Source organism: Gorilla gorilla, chromosome 4 (assembly GCF_029281585.2).
Source record: "Gorilla gorilla gorilla isolate KB3781 chromosome 4, NHGRI_mGorGor1-v2.1_pri, whole genome shotgun sequence".
NCBI classification, from domain to species: Eukaryota; Metazoa; Chordata; class Mammalia; order Primates; family Hominidae; genus Gorilla; species Gorilla gorilla.
Window position 1 is genome coordinate 178,648,939 of NC_073228.2, and position 15,063 is coordinate 178,664,001.

The following is a 15,063-nucleotide window of genomic DNA, read 5'->3' on the forward strand; positions in this document are numbered from 1 at the left end:
AAGATGAAGTGATTTGCCCAGGACAGAACCAAGACTAAGAACTGGTCTGCTAATTTTCATCATTTTCCTACATCTGCTGTGCCAAGTCTTGTCTCTTCTTTTCCTCTCCTGAGCCTCCTGTTCTCCGTCTCCTTCTCGACCATCTGTGTGGTACCCAGTGTGTAAAGCATGCTTGGTCAGCATCCATTGTTGTACTTGCTGATGAGAGCAGCTCAGGTTCTTTGAGAGGAGACCATGTGCTTTCAGCTGCACTACAGTTTTCCCAGATAAGGAGCTTGAGGCACAAAGAAGTTGTGGCACTTACTCAAGGTCACGGGGTCGGGATGTGAGCACAGCTGTCTGACCCAGGAGCCTGGAGGCCCCGTCTACAAGCTTGTTCTCCCTCTAGCATGGTGAGCCCCCAGCTTATCCCTGCACTTCCACATGGTGAAAACACTTTAGGAACTAACTTGGTTACCCCATTCTTTCATCTCCCCCTAATCCAGGGGTTTTCAAGCCAGATTTTTATAAAAGGAGGGAACTTCTTTCTCGAAGAAATGGTCGAGACCAGATGAGAATGGAACATCTTGCTGAGCCAGAGGAAAAGGAGGTCCTATCAGGTAAGTAGGATCACGTCAGAAGGACATGGCAGCTGGTTTGAAGGAGCTCCCACTTGATTTGATTAACAAGGTGAATAATGAAGGTAACATATTTTAACATATTAATTTAAAAATATCCATGGCTCCATAGCAGCATCTATATAATCTCCAAAGAGACCATCTGAGCAACCTGTAGATCAAGTAAAGTGATATTTATAAGATCCACTGCAGTAAAGGACACCACCTTGATAGCGTCTCAGAAGGGGAAATACAGGGAAGAATATTTGTAGAGTTTTAGGGCCTGGGATAGGTGATTTTGAGGTTGCATGTAGGGTGATCAGCTGTCTCAATTTGCCAAGGGTGTTGATGGTTTTAGCCTTTAAAGTCCTGCATCCTCGGAAAGCCCTCAGATTACTGTCTTTGTTTTTTTGTTTGTTTGTTTGTTTCGTTTTGTTTTGTTTTGTTTTTTGGTTTTTTTGTTTTTTTGTTTTTTTGTTTTTTTTACACAGAGTTTTGCTCTTGTCATCCAGGCTGAAGTGCAATGGCATGATTTCAGCTCACTGCAAACTCCGCCTCCCAGGTTCAAGCAATTCTCCTGCCTCAGCCTCCTGAGTAGCTAGAATTACAGGCATGTGCCACCATGCCCAGCTAATTTTGTATTTTTAGTAGAAATGAGGTTTCACCAGGTTGGCTAGGCTGGTCTTGAACTCCTGATCTCAGGCAATCTGCCCACTTCAGCCTCCCAAAGTGCTGGGATTACAGACATGACCCACTGGGCCTGGCCCTCAGATTACTTATTAATTGCGAAGGAGAAAATGTGTCTTTATAATAGAGAGAGATGAAGTAACAATTAGAACCAAGTGGTCAAGTCTTAGAACTGCCCATAATGAGCTGGCATTGTTTGCCTCCTGATAGGACACAGTGGGAGGTGTACAAGCCACCTGTGCAGTGGTCTCATTGGAAATGTTTGGCCTGAATGTTTGAATTGAATAATGGGGAGATAGTCAGATGAATGCAGAAAGTAGATCTGTTCTGGAATCATTACAATATTTAAAGAGGGGGGATAAAAAAATAAGAAAGTTAAGTGTAATCTATGTACCTTTACTGAATTCTGGAGAAAGGAGGAAAAAACAAAAAGAAGGAAGGAAAGATGGAAGGAAGGAAGAAGACAGTTTTAGAGAACATTTGGGGACAATCAAAATGTACTGAACATTGCATATTTGATGCTGTTATTGAATTAATTCTGCTTTTCTGATGTGAGGTTTTTTCCTGCTAGTGCCTTGATCTTGGACTTCCCAGTCCCCAGAATGGTAAGAAATAGATGTCTGTTGTTTAAGTCACCCGGTCTATAATATTTTGGTAGAGCAACCTGAACAGGCTAAGATAACCCCCAAAACTTACAGCCCATTCTCTAAGAACTGACTGTTGCTCTGGCAAATGGCTCACTTGAGTTAGGATTTTTAATTTATTTGGGCAAAAGTATATTGGGCAAAAGTATATCAATATCAGTTAGAAAACACAATAGATGTCCGTCATACTGCTCCAGAATGAAACGCCGTTACAGTGAGTTGCAGAAAAGCCACACTTGTGAGAACAGGGCAGTCAATCAGTGCACCCTCTTTGCTTTTTGAATGAGAGCACTGAAGGTCAGAGAGGTTGATGGTTTTGACTCAGGTCACACAGCTAAGTGCAAACAGAACTGGGGCTGGAATCAAAAACTGCATTCTGGTGCCAAGCTTCTCACCCTTCATGTACTGACTTTTGCTTTTTAACCCTATCCGTTTCTCTGCTAGACTCAGCAGAAAAGCAAAGTAGCATAAGATACCTATAAATCAGAGAGACAAGGCATGTGTCCCCAAAGTTAAATAATCACAACAGGGAAGCAGACTACAGGTAGCAGCTGCTGTGGCATTCCCACAATTCCTCTCCATCAAATCCTCTGTGTCCATGCTGCAGCTGCTGGGCTGCAGAGGCTCAGAGCTCACCTGTCACCGGAAATGGTCCTTGAGTGAGGAACATTGCCCTTTTTAGGGAAGCGCATGGCCCATGACTGGCTGATGTGTGACGACAGAAGCTGGCCCCACTAGCCTCAGTTTAGCATGACCCTGCAGGGTCAGAGCAGGCCCTGATCTCCCCAAGAAGCGATCAACATTGGACTCAGTTGCAACCACATTGTAGCTCAGCTTCTCCCTGGCACAAAGCCACTTGCGAATCTTCCTACTTCTCCTGACCCCGCGGGGCTTCCCTGGGTTTTCGGGTGCCCTGCTAGAGATACTCTCTCTCCCTTTCTCTCTCTCTCTGTCTCTCTCTCTCTCTCTCTCTCTATATATATATATATATATATATACACATATATTTACATATACACACACACACACAAAACTGCAAATATTCACGTTCTAAAAGTATAAATGATGGAACACAATACAGTGTTGTTGTTTTTTAATAAACAACGTACTTTGGAGATCATTCCATTTCATACATATAGATCTACCTCAATTCAAAAAATATATGGTTATATAGTATTCCAAAGTGTGGATGAATTGATTTTATACAACCAGCTCCTACTGTCCAACAATTAGCTTCAGACTTCTAATATTTCAATTAGGGCTACAATAAATATTTGCATACCTGTGTGATTGTTTCCATGTGTGAGAATACATCTAAAATAAATTCCTAAAAGTAGAATAGCTAGAGTCAAAATGTATGTGCATTTCAATTTTGTTACAATTTGGAAATTTGCTGTCAAAGAAATGATACTAATTTGTACTCTCATGAAACAAAGTGTCTGTTTCCCCATAGAATATACACCAGATGAACATGTCTGCCATCTCCCCAGAGAGGACAAACAGTTGCTTGGTTTGCTGTCAGAATGCAACGCAAAGGGTGAAGCCACGCACCTCCTCATTCAACAGCATGCAAGGTGATGGAGAAAACCTGCAACTGGGACCCCACAGTCTTCGCTTCCTTGAAAAGCCTACATCTCCTTGGGTGTTACTGCTCATCCTGTCAAAACCAAAACTTTGCTCTCCTCTGACGGAGCTGAGTTTCCATACAGACAGAGCAATCAGGTCCCCATGGAAACCCCAGGCTTGCTGACCCCCAGAGGAAAACGCTATTACTCACAGTGCTGGAGGCAGATTAATGTAGAATAACCATAATGAAAGGCGTTATCCTCAAAATTGTAGGGCCTTGGGGTTTAAATTCATTTTTTTTCCTGCTTAAACTCCCATAATTTGCACATTTGCATCTTTTGAATGGTGCCTTCAATGGAGACGCTGATCACCACAGCATAAAAGAATCCTGTTGCCCCTTCTGGCATCAGATAGGTGTGCACTGCAGAGACGGTCACCACCCCTAAACGTAAAGTCTGGATGAATATTTATCTCTTATTCTCATGAGAGCCAAGTGGTGCCTTCTCATTCAACACTTGGTCAATTATGTGGCAATCAAACAAAACCATCTTTAAAAGCACTGATTCCTAGCCCCACTCTCATTTGGTCCTATTCAACACCAAACACCTGTGACAAGCATCATCGTTACCTCATCAGAAACATTGAGAGGCCTCTGAATCATCAACCCTTCATAAATGTTAGAAAAACTTTTAGCCTAACAGAATGATTCTAGACATGGGTATTTAATCATAGCAATCCTTACCATACCGATATTTTATTTATAAAGACAAAGATATCTGGCATTCTCAATTATTGCTTTTTCTCCAAATATAAAATCTCCCAGGAATTTATGGATATTAAAAAATATTTAGACCGGGTGTGGTGGCTCATGCCTGTAATCCCAGCACTTTGGGAGGCCGAGGCGGGTGGATCATGAGGTCAGGAGTTCAAGACCACCCGGGCCAAGATGGTGAAACCCCATCTCTACTAAAAATACAAAAATTAGCTGGGCATGGTGGCGGGTGACTCTAATCCCAGCTACTCAAGAGGCTGAGGCAGAGAATTGCTTGAAGCCGGGAGGCGGAGGTTGCAGTGAGCCGAGATCGTGCCACTGTACTCCAGCCTGGGCGACAGAGCGAGACTCCATCTCTCTCTCTCTCTCCCTCTCTCTCTCTCCCTCTCTCTCTCTCTCTCTCTATATATATATATATATATATAGAGAGAGAGAGAGAGAGAGAGGGAGGGAGAGTCAGAGCAAGTTAAATAAATAAATATATATATATGTAGAGAGAGAGAGAGAGATATTTAACTTGCTCTGACTAAGCCTGTGTTTTAACAAATACCCTCAATAGCCTGTCTTGGGATTTCCTATTGGTATGTGCTTATCTTCTTTTTTAACTCAATTTTGCAGAGGAAAATATGCGCTTACTTTCAAAATGTATATATGGTCATATCTTTCACGAGAATGGTGGCTCTGGACAAGGCTGATGGTCAGATGGGATAGAGAGGCAGTGTAATATGTAATATGGTCCAGCAAGCATGCTCAAATCCCATTAGCTTTATGACTTTGCATGACCTGCCTAACCTTAGTTTCCTAATCCCTCTGCATTCTCTAAAACGAAACAATTCTATAGCAGTAGACTCCAGAAAGGTTGCTTGCATTGCAAATGCTTGCATTGCAAACATAGTAGCTTAAAACAATCACCTTATAGAATATCTGTGCTTTTGTAGATCAGGAATTTGGGAACAGTTCAGCTGGGTGGATCTGGCTTGGAGCCTCACATGAGGTTGCTCTCACATGATGACTAGAGCCGTGGTCATCTCAGATGCGTTTTCTCTCACACATCTGAAGCCTGGGCTGGGAAGACTCAGCAGCTGGGGGCTGGGAGAGCTGGGGATCCTCAACCTCTCTGTCTCCCTGGGTTCTTTCCAAGTGGTCTCACCAGCACGATGGCTTCAGAGTAGCTGCACTCTTCATACAGTGGCTCCTGGCTCCAGGGCAACATGTCTAGAAAGACCAGGAGCTGAGTGGAAGCCATACCCTTTTCCATGACCCAGCCTCAAGGACAGGCCACGTCACATCTGCCTCTGCCACTCATTAGAACTGAGTCCCTAAGGATGGCTTATATAAAACGAGAAAAGAATCAGTCTCTTTCTTTGATGGGAGGAATATTAAAGAATTTGTGGGCATATTTTAATACCACCACTCTATAGAACACAGTATTGCAGCCCTTGAAATGAAGAAGAGTATTTGGGCTGTGACAAAGAGAGGAAACTGGGAGGGTCCTAAATGTGTTTTTGTGTACCCACGAGTGTGGTGAGTGTGAGGAGGAGAGATAGGGGCTATGGTAGAGTCTCCAGCATCCCAAAGGACAGTGGAGGGGGATGGCAGTGGGGCCCGTGCCACCTAAATCCCAGTGGACTCAGAGGGTTTCACCATGAGCAATGAGCAGGACTGGACATTGCAGTGGCTCCACCCTCATGACCTAATTACCTCTCAAAGGCCACGCCTTCTAATACATTACATTGCGGGTGAGGATTCAACATATGAATTTGAGGAGAGGGGTGGTGGTGACACATTGAGTCCACAGTGGGGTCCACTAAGCACGCTGCAAATTTCGTATTGTAGCTCACAGGGCCAGGAGTGACTCTAAAGTTTGCTTGGTGGGTCAACTGAAATATGGACCCAGAGGTATGTTAGACTAAATAAAAGTGAAAATGGCGGAATTCCTTTGCCATACTGTGGAGGAAGGCGCCCAAAATTTAGGGAGATTGGAATGCTGCAGTAAATTCATCATTTCTGACCTGTTCACATTCCCTGGGAGGGCCAAGAGGACATGCTCCTCATCATGGTTGTGAGAAATAAACTAGTGAGGAAAATCTGGCAACCTTGAAGCTTTCCATGGTGGCTGTCAGAAATTAGCTTGCGAACTTCTGCCACTGAACTGAGACTCTAACACAGTGGGGATAATGGGATTTAAGGTGGGAAGGCCCAAGAGGTGGCATTTAATCACAAGACAAGGTGGACATGGTTAGGGTAATGGAAAGAGGAGCCAAGTCAGTTATCAGAGCAACCTGAGTTACAGAGATTTTTGGCATCTGTTGGTTGGTTGTGGCATCCCTAAAACTGAAAGAGATGGTCAACATACTGAAGTCTTACTTGATCTGTATAAACAGACAAGCTCTAGATCTAATGATCAGAGTTCTGGCTTGAAGGATCAAAGCAGAGAATTACGACCCCTCAATTAATTCTCAGACTTGAGTTAACTTACAGACCCCACACCCCTTGAATGAAGAGGAGGCTGGATCCCCTTGAAGAATGGCCCTGCTATATTGCTGAGAATGTATACTGTTAATCTTCCTCCCCAGTCTTCCACAATGGAATCTGTGGCTATTTACACTGGGGAAGGGAAAATAACAAGACTCAACCAGGATCACTGGACAATGGCTGTGAATTGACACTAATGCCTAATGATCCAAAACATTACTGTGGTCCACTGGGTCAGGTAGGGGCTTATGGAGGTCAGGTGATCAATGGAGTTTTGACTCATGTCTATCCCGCAGTGTGCCCAGTGCAACCCAGAGGCCATCCTCTGGTTATTTTCCAGCTCTCTGCATAGTTGCTATATACACATTCAGCAACTGGCAGAACCCCTACATGGGTTCCGTGAGTCATGGGGTGAGTTCTATTATGCTGGTAAAGATCAAGTGGAAAGCACCAGAACTGTGTCTACCGATGAAAATAGCAAACTCTATTCCTAGACGAGTTGCAGAGATTTGTGTCATCATCATCAAGGACTTGAAAGATGTAAGGACAGTGATTCTTACCGCATTTCCCATTCAACTCACCTAGTTGACCTGCATAGAATATAGATCTTAAAGAATAACAGAGATTTATTTCAAATTTAATCAGGTGGTGATTGTAATTGCAGCTGCTGTGGTTTTGTTGCTGAAGCAAATTATCACATTATCTGGCATCTGCTCTGCAGCCTTTTTTTTTTTTTTTTTTTGAGATGGAGTCTCGCTCTGTCGCCCAGGCTGGAGTGCAGTGGTGTGATCTCGGCTCACTGCAAGCTCCGCCTCCCGGGGTTCACGCCATTCTCCTGCCTCAGCCTCCCGAGTAGCTGGGACTACAAGCCTACAGGTGCCTGTCACCATGCCTGGCTAATTTTTTGTATTTTTAGTAGAGATGGGGTTTCACGGTGTTAGACAGGATGGTCTCGATCTCCTGACCTCGTGATCCGCCCACCTCGGACTCCCAAAGTGCTGGGATTATAGGCATGAGCCACCACGCCTGGCCTGCTCTGCAGCTATTGATTGACATTTTTTTTCTCTATCTACTGGCAAAGACCATCAAAGGCAACTTACTTTCAGCTAGCAAAGCCAGAAACACACCTTCATTGTTCTACCTCAGGGGTATATCCACTCTTTACTCCTAACTTATAATAGTCTTCAGAGATCGTAATTGCCTTTTTCTTCTAGAAGATGCTGGTCCATTACATTGATGCTATTATGCTGACTGAAACTGGTGAGCATGAAGTAGCAACTGCTTCAGACATATTAGCAACACACCTGCATATACTAGGGTGGAAAACTTCAGGGTCTAGCTATCTTGATGAAATTTCTAGAGATTTAATGGTCCAGGACTTGTCAAGGCATCCCTTCTAACGTAAAGAACAAGTTGCTGCATCTGGTCCCTCCTGTTACTAAAAAGACACAATGCCTAGTGTGCGCCACTTGGGAGTTGAAGGCAACATATATTTCACTTGGGTCCATTTACTGAGTGACCTGAAAAGCTGCCAGTTTTGAATGGGGCCCAGAACAAAAGAGGGTTCTCCAAAAAATACAGGCTGCTGTCCCTCCTGCTCTGTCACTTGAACCATACGACCGAGCATATCCCACAGTTCTAAAGTGTTACATAGGGAAGCTGCTTGGAGCCTTTGGAAGGCCCCTGCAGGTAAATCACCGTGCAGATTCTTAGAAAAAAATTTTTTTTTCCAGAGACTGGGTTTTGTTATGCTTCCCAGGCTGGACTGAAACTCCTGAGATGAAGCATTTCTCCCATTCAGCCTCCAGAGTAGCTGGGACTACAGGCAAGAGCCATGATACCCTGCTAGATCCTTAGTATTTTTGAGCAAAGACCTGCTATCTTCTGTGAATAACTATTCTCCTTTTGGGAAGCAGCTTTTGGATTGTTACTAGACCTTAGCAGAGACTAAACACTGACCATGTTACCAAGTGATCTGAGCTGCCCATCACAAACAGGGTACTGTCTGACCCACCAAGTCATAAAGTTGGAGGTACAAAGCAGGATGTCAGCCTCAAGCAGAAATGGTGTATGTCAGATCAAGCATAAGCAGGTCATGAAGTTACAAAGAAGTCGCATGAGGAAGTGGCCCAGATTCTCACAACCCCTACTCCTGCTACATTGTCTTCTCCCTCCAACCTGCATCTATGGCCCCATAGTGAGTTCCCTGTGTCCGTTTGACTGAGAAAGAAAACGCTTATTCTCGGCTTATACATGGCTTACATGATACACAGGAATCATGCAGCATTGGAGAGGTGCACTGCTGCAGCTCCACTCTGAGATGGATCTGAGGAGCACTGGTGAAGAGAAATCCTCCCAGTGGGTAGAACTTTGAACAATGCATCTGATTGTTCCTTTCACATGGAAGAGCACATGGCAGAAGACATGGGTCTATACTGATCACGGGTTGTGGCTAAAACTTTGGTGACATAATCAATGACTTAGAACCAAATGGATAACTTCTCTGGTGACAGAGAAGTCTGGGAAAGAAATATTTGAATGGACTCGTAATGGGCACAGAATGTAACAATATTGTGTTAGCCAATTTTTATTGCTATAAAGGATACCCGAGACTGGGTAATTTATAAAGAAAAGAGGTTTAAGTTCTGGGTTACGGTTTTGCAGGCTTTACAGGAAACATGGTGCCTGGTCTGCTTGGCTTCTGGTGAAGCCCAGGGAGCTTTTGTTCATGGCAGAAGGCAAAGCAGGAGCAGGCTGTTACATGACAAGAGAGGAGGCAAGGGGCAAGAAGGTGCCAGGCTCTTTAAACAACCAGCTCTCACATGAACTCACAGAGTGAGAATCAGAGCAAGAACTCACTTATTACCATGAGAAGGGCACCAAGCCATTCATGAGGGATCCACTTCCATGACCCAAACACCTCCCACCAGGCCCCGCCTCGAACATTGGGGATCACATTTCAACATGAGATTTGAAGGGGACAAATAACCAAACCAAATCAAATATCAAATATATATTATGTGAGTGCTACTAAGGATGACTCCAGGAGAAAGAATTCTAATAAGGACCGGTTGTGTGGACCAGCCTCCTTTCCAGACACTTCTGTCATTGTCCCATGGGCTCATGAACAAAGTGGTCATGGTGGAGGGGGTAGAGATTATATATGGGCTCAGCAATGTGGACTTCCATTTACGAAGGCTGACCTGGCTATAGCCCCTGCTGAGTGCACAATCTGCAAACAGCAAAGACCAACACAGAGCCTCTGATATGGCACCATGCCTCGGGGGATCAGCCCATTACCTTGTGGAAGACTGGTTTCACTGGACAACTTCCACCACGAAAGGGGCAATGTTTTGTGCTTACTGGTATAGTCATGTATTTTGCATATGGGTTGCCTTCCCTTATTGTAAAGCTTCTTGTATCCTTCAGGAATAATTCCTTTTTTGCATATAGGTTTTGCACATTTTTTGCTAAATTTATTCCTAAGTATTTAATCTTAGTTGTGATTTAAAATGTAGTTTTCCTTAATATTATGCCCTTTGCTTATTATTTGTGGATATGAAGGCTATTGATTTTTTTAAATATAATTGTTTTAATGTATCATTCTCTCTCTCTCTTTTTTTTTGAGACGGAGTTTCGCTCTTGTTGCCCAGGCTGGAGTGCAATGACGGGATCTTGGCTCACCGCAACCTCTGCCTCCCAGATTCAAGTGATTCTCCTGCTTCAGTCTCCCTGGGTTTACAGACATGTGCCACCACACCCGACTAATTTTGTATTTTTAGTAGAGACAGGGTTTCTCCATGTTGGTCAGGCTGGTCTTGAACTACCGGCCTTAGGTGATCCACCCGCCTCGGCCTCCTAAAGTGCTGGGATTACACGCGTGAGCCATTGCGCCCAGCCTCATTCTCTTAAATTATGCAGAAAAACATGTAGCATTGCAAACCAAAGTTTTAAGAGTACTAGCTTTTAGACTGATAATTTTTGAAAAAGTATATTACTCTCTCTTAAATCATGTAGAAAATAAAAGTGGAGTTATGAACCTTTATTATAATAATACTCACTTTTTTAAAACCTTTACTGAGATTTTCATTTCTTCATATGACTTCGAGTTACTGTCCAGTATCTTTTAATTTCAATCCACAGGATTCCCTTCAGTATTTCTTCCAGGGCATACCTAGTGGCACCAGACTCTCTCAGCTTTTAGGAATGTCTTAATTTTTCCTCACTTTTGAAGGAAAGTTTTGCTGGATATACGAGTCTTGATTAACAGGTTCTTGTTTTTGTTTTTCATTTTGTTTTGTTTTTCATTTTGAATATATCAGCCACTGCCTTCTAGCCTCCAAACTTTCTGATGATAATCTTCAAGGTCTTGGTTCTTCACCCAGGATGGAGTATAGTGGTTTGATCATAGCTCATTGCAGCCTTGAACTACTGGGCTCAAGCAAGTCTCCCACCTCAACTGGGACTACAGGTGCATGCCACAATGTCTGCCTAATTAAAAAAACCTTCTTTTGAGACAGAGTCTTGTTGTGTTGCTCAGCCGGTCTCAAACTCCTGGTGTCAAGTGGTCCTTCCACCTCAGCTTCCTGAGTAGCTGGGATTACAGGCACAAGCCTCTGTGCTCAGCTGATAATCTTATTAGAGATCCCTTGTATAGGATGAATCACTTCACTCTTACTACTTTCAAGATTTTCTCTTTGTCTTTAGCTTTCCCCGGTTTGATGATGTGTCTCACTGTGGGTCTCTTTAAGTTCCTCGTATTTGGTATTCTTGTAGCATCTTGGCTGATTATATTCATGTCTTTCAGTGAATGTGAGAGGTTTTCATCCCTTTTTTTCAGATATTCTCTCTACCCCTTTCTCTTTCTGGGACTCCCACCATGTGTACGTTGACCTGCTTGTGGTGTCTTACAGGTTTCTTAGGCACCGTTCCCTGTTCCTTTGTCTTTTTTTCTTTCTGTTTCTCAGACTCAACAATTTCTGTTGTCTTATCTTCACATTCATTGATTCTTTTCTCTGCCAGCTCAAATACACCTTTGAATCCCTCTAGTAAATTTATTTTCTTTATTTCTTCTAAAAACAAAAGGGATACATGTGCAGAACACGCAGGTTTGTTACACAGATAAATGTGTGCCATGGTGGTTTGCTGCACCTATTGACCCCTCCTCTAAGTTCCCTCCCCTCACCCCCCAACATACCCTGGTATGTGTTGTTCCCCTCTCTGTGTCCTCCATGTGTTCTCAATGTTCAACTCCCACTTATGAGTGAGAGCATGTAGTGTTCAGTTTTCTGTTCCTCCGTTAGTTTGCTGAAGATGATGGCTTCCAGCTTCATCCATGTCCCCGCAAAGGACAATATCTCACATCTTTTTATGGCTGCATAGTATTCCATGGTGTATATGTAGCACATTTTCTTTATCCAGTCTATCACTGATGGACACTTGGGTTGGTTCCATGTCTTTGCTGTTGTAAATAGTTCTGCAATAAACATGTGTGTGCATGTGTCTTTACAGCAGAATGATTTATATTCCTTTAGTTATATACCCAGTAATGGGATTGCTGGGTCAAATGGTATTTCTGGTTCTAGATCCTTGAGGAATTGCCACATTGTCTTCCACAATGGGTTGAACTAATTTACATTCCCACCAACAGTGTAAAAGCATTCCTATTTCTCCATAGCCTCACCAGCATCTATTGTTTCTGACTTTTTAATAATCACCATTCTTACTGGTGTGAAATGGTATCTCATTGTGGTTTTGATTTGCATTTCTCTGATGATCAGTGATGTTGAGCTTTTTTTCATATGTTTGTTGGCCGTGTAAATGGCTTCCTTTGAGAAGTGTTTGTTCATACCGTTTGCCTACTTTTTGATGGGGTTGTCTTTTTCTTGTAAATATAAGTTCCTTGTAAATTCTGGATATCAGACCGTTGTCAGATGGGTAGATTGCAAAAATTTTCTTCCAATCTGTAGGTTACCTGTTCACCCTGATGATAGTTTACTTTGCTGTGCAGAAGCTCTTTAGTTTAATTAGATCTTCTTTATCAATTTTGGCTTTTGTTGCAATTGCTTTTTGCATTTTTGTCATGAAGTCTTTGCCCATGCCTATGTCCTGAATGGTATTGCCTCGGTTTTCTTCTAGGGTTTTTATGGTTTTGGGTTTCATGTTTAAGTCTTTAATTCATCTAGAGTTAATTTTTGTATAAGGTGTAAGGTAGGGGTCCAGTTTCAGTTTTCTGCATGGTTAGCCAGTTTTCCCAGCACCATTTACTGAATAGGAGATCCTTTCACCATTGCTTGTTTTTGTCAGATTTGTCAAAGATCAGATGGTTGTAGATGTGTAGTGTTACTTCTGAGGTCTCTGTTCTGCTCCCTTGGTCTATATGTCTGTTTTGGTACCAGTACCATGCTGTTTTGGTTACTCTAGCCTTGTAGTATAGTTTGAAGTCAGGTAGCATGATGCCTCCAGCTTTGTTCTTTTTGCTTAGGATTGTCTTGCTATACAGGGTTTTCTTTGATTCCGTATGAAATTTAAAATAGTTTTTTTCTAATTCTGTGAAGAACGTCAATGGTATTTTGATGGGAATAACATTGAATCTATAAATTACTTTGGGCAGTATGGCCATTTTCAAGATATCGATTCTTCCTATCCATGAGGATAGAATGTTTTTCACTTGTTTGTGTCCTTTCTTATTTCCTTGAGCAGTGGTTTGTAGTTCTCCTTGAAGAGGCCCTTCACAACCCTTGTTAGCTGTATTCCTAGGTATTTTATTCTCTTCATAGCTATTGTGAAAGGGAGTTCATTCATGATTTGGTTCGCTGCTTGCCTAGTGTTGGTGTTAAGGAATGCTTGTGATTTTTGCACATTGATTTTTGTATCCTGACACTTTGCTGAAGTTGTCTATCAGTTCAAGAAGTTTTTGGGCTGAGATGATGGGGATAAAATCATGTCATCTGCAAACAGAGACAACTTGACTTCTTCTCTTTCTACTTAGATAATTTTTATTTCTTTCTCTTGGCTGATTGCCCTGGCAAGAACTTCTGATACTGTGTTGAATAGGAGTGGTGAGAGAGGGCATTCTTGTCTTGTTCCAGTTTTCAAAGGGAATGCTTCCAGCTTTTTCCCATTCAATATGATATTGGCTGTGGGTTTGTCATAAATAGCTTTTATTATTTTGAGATATGTTACATCAATACCTAGTTTATTGAAAGTTTTTAACATGAAGGGATGCTGAATTTTATCAAATGACTTTTCTGCATAATCATGTGGTTTTTGTCTTTGGTTCTGTTTATGTGATGGATTACGTTTATTGATTTGCATATGTTGAACCAGCCTTGCATCCCAGGGATCAAGCCGACTTGGTTGTGGTGGATAAGTTTTTTGATGTGCTGCTGGATTTGGTTTGCCAGTGTTTTATTGAGGATTTTCTCATTGATATTCATCAGGTATATTGGCCTGAAGTTTTCTTTTTTTGTTGTGTCTCTTGCTGGTTTTGGTATCAGGATGATGCTGGCTTCATAAAATGAGTTAGGGAGGAGTCCTTTCATTTCAATTGTTTGGAATAGTTTCAGAAGGAATGGTAGCAACTCCTCTTTGTATTTCAGGAATAATATAGCTGTAAATCCTTCTGGTCCTGGGCTTCTTTTGGTTGCTAGGCTATTAATTATTGCCTCAATTTCAGACTTGTTACTGGTCTATTCAGGGATTCAACTTCTTCCTGGTTTAGTCTTGGTAGGGTGTATTCGTCCTGGAATTTATCCATTTCTTCTAGATTTTCTAGTTTATTTGTGTAGTGGTATTTATAGTATTCTCTAATGGTAGTTTGTACTTCTGTGGGGTCAGTAGTGATATCCCCTTTATCATTTCTTATTGTGTCAATTTGATTCTTCTCTGTATTCTTCTTCATTAGTCTAGCTAGTGATCTATCTATTTCGTTAATTTTTTAAAAAAATAGCTTCTGGATTTGTTGACTTTTTGGAGGGTTTTTTGTGTCTCTAAATCCTTCAGTTCTTCTCTGATCCTAGTTATTTCTTGTCTTCTGGTAGCTTTTGGATTAGTTTGCTCTTGCCTCCCTAGCTCTTTTAATTGTGATGTTAGGATGTCAGTTTGAGATCTTTCTAGCTTTCTGATGTTGGCATTTAGTGCTATAAATTTCTCTCTTAACACTGCTTTAGCTGTGTCCCAGAAATTCTGATACTTTGTCTCTTTGTTCTCATTGGTTTCAAAGAACTTCTTGATTTCTACCTTAGTTTTGTTGTTTACCCAGGAGTCCTTCAGGAGCTGGTTGTTCAACTTCTGTAAAATTGCATGGTTCTGAATGAGTTTC

The 15,063-nt window shown here is 42.2% G+C and overlaps 1 long non-coding RNA gene across 1 annotated transcript; it reads left to right on the top strand.

Moving 5' to 3' along the window:
- Positions 1-518: 518 nt before the first annotated feature.
- LOC109026874 (uncharacterized) lies at positions 519-3,674 on the top strand. The gene is made up of 3 exons (XR_002005927.3): positions 519-599; positions 1,855-1,888; positions 3,381-3,674. It is a non-coding gene; the product is annotated as an uncharacterized lncRNA (long non-coding RNA).
- The last annotated feature ends 11,389 nt before the right edge of the window (positions 3,675-15,063 follow it).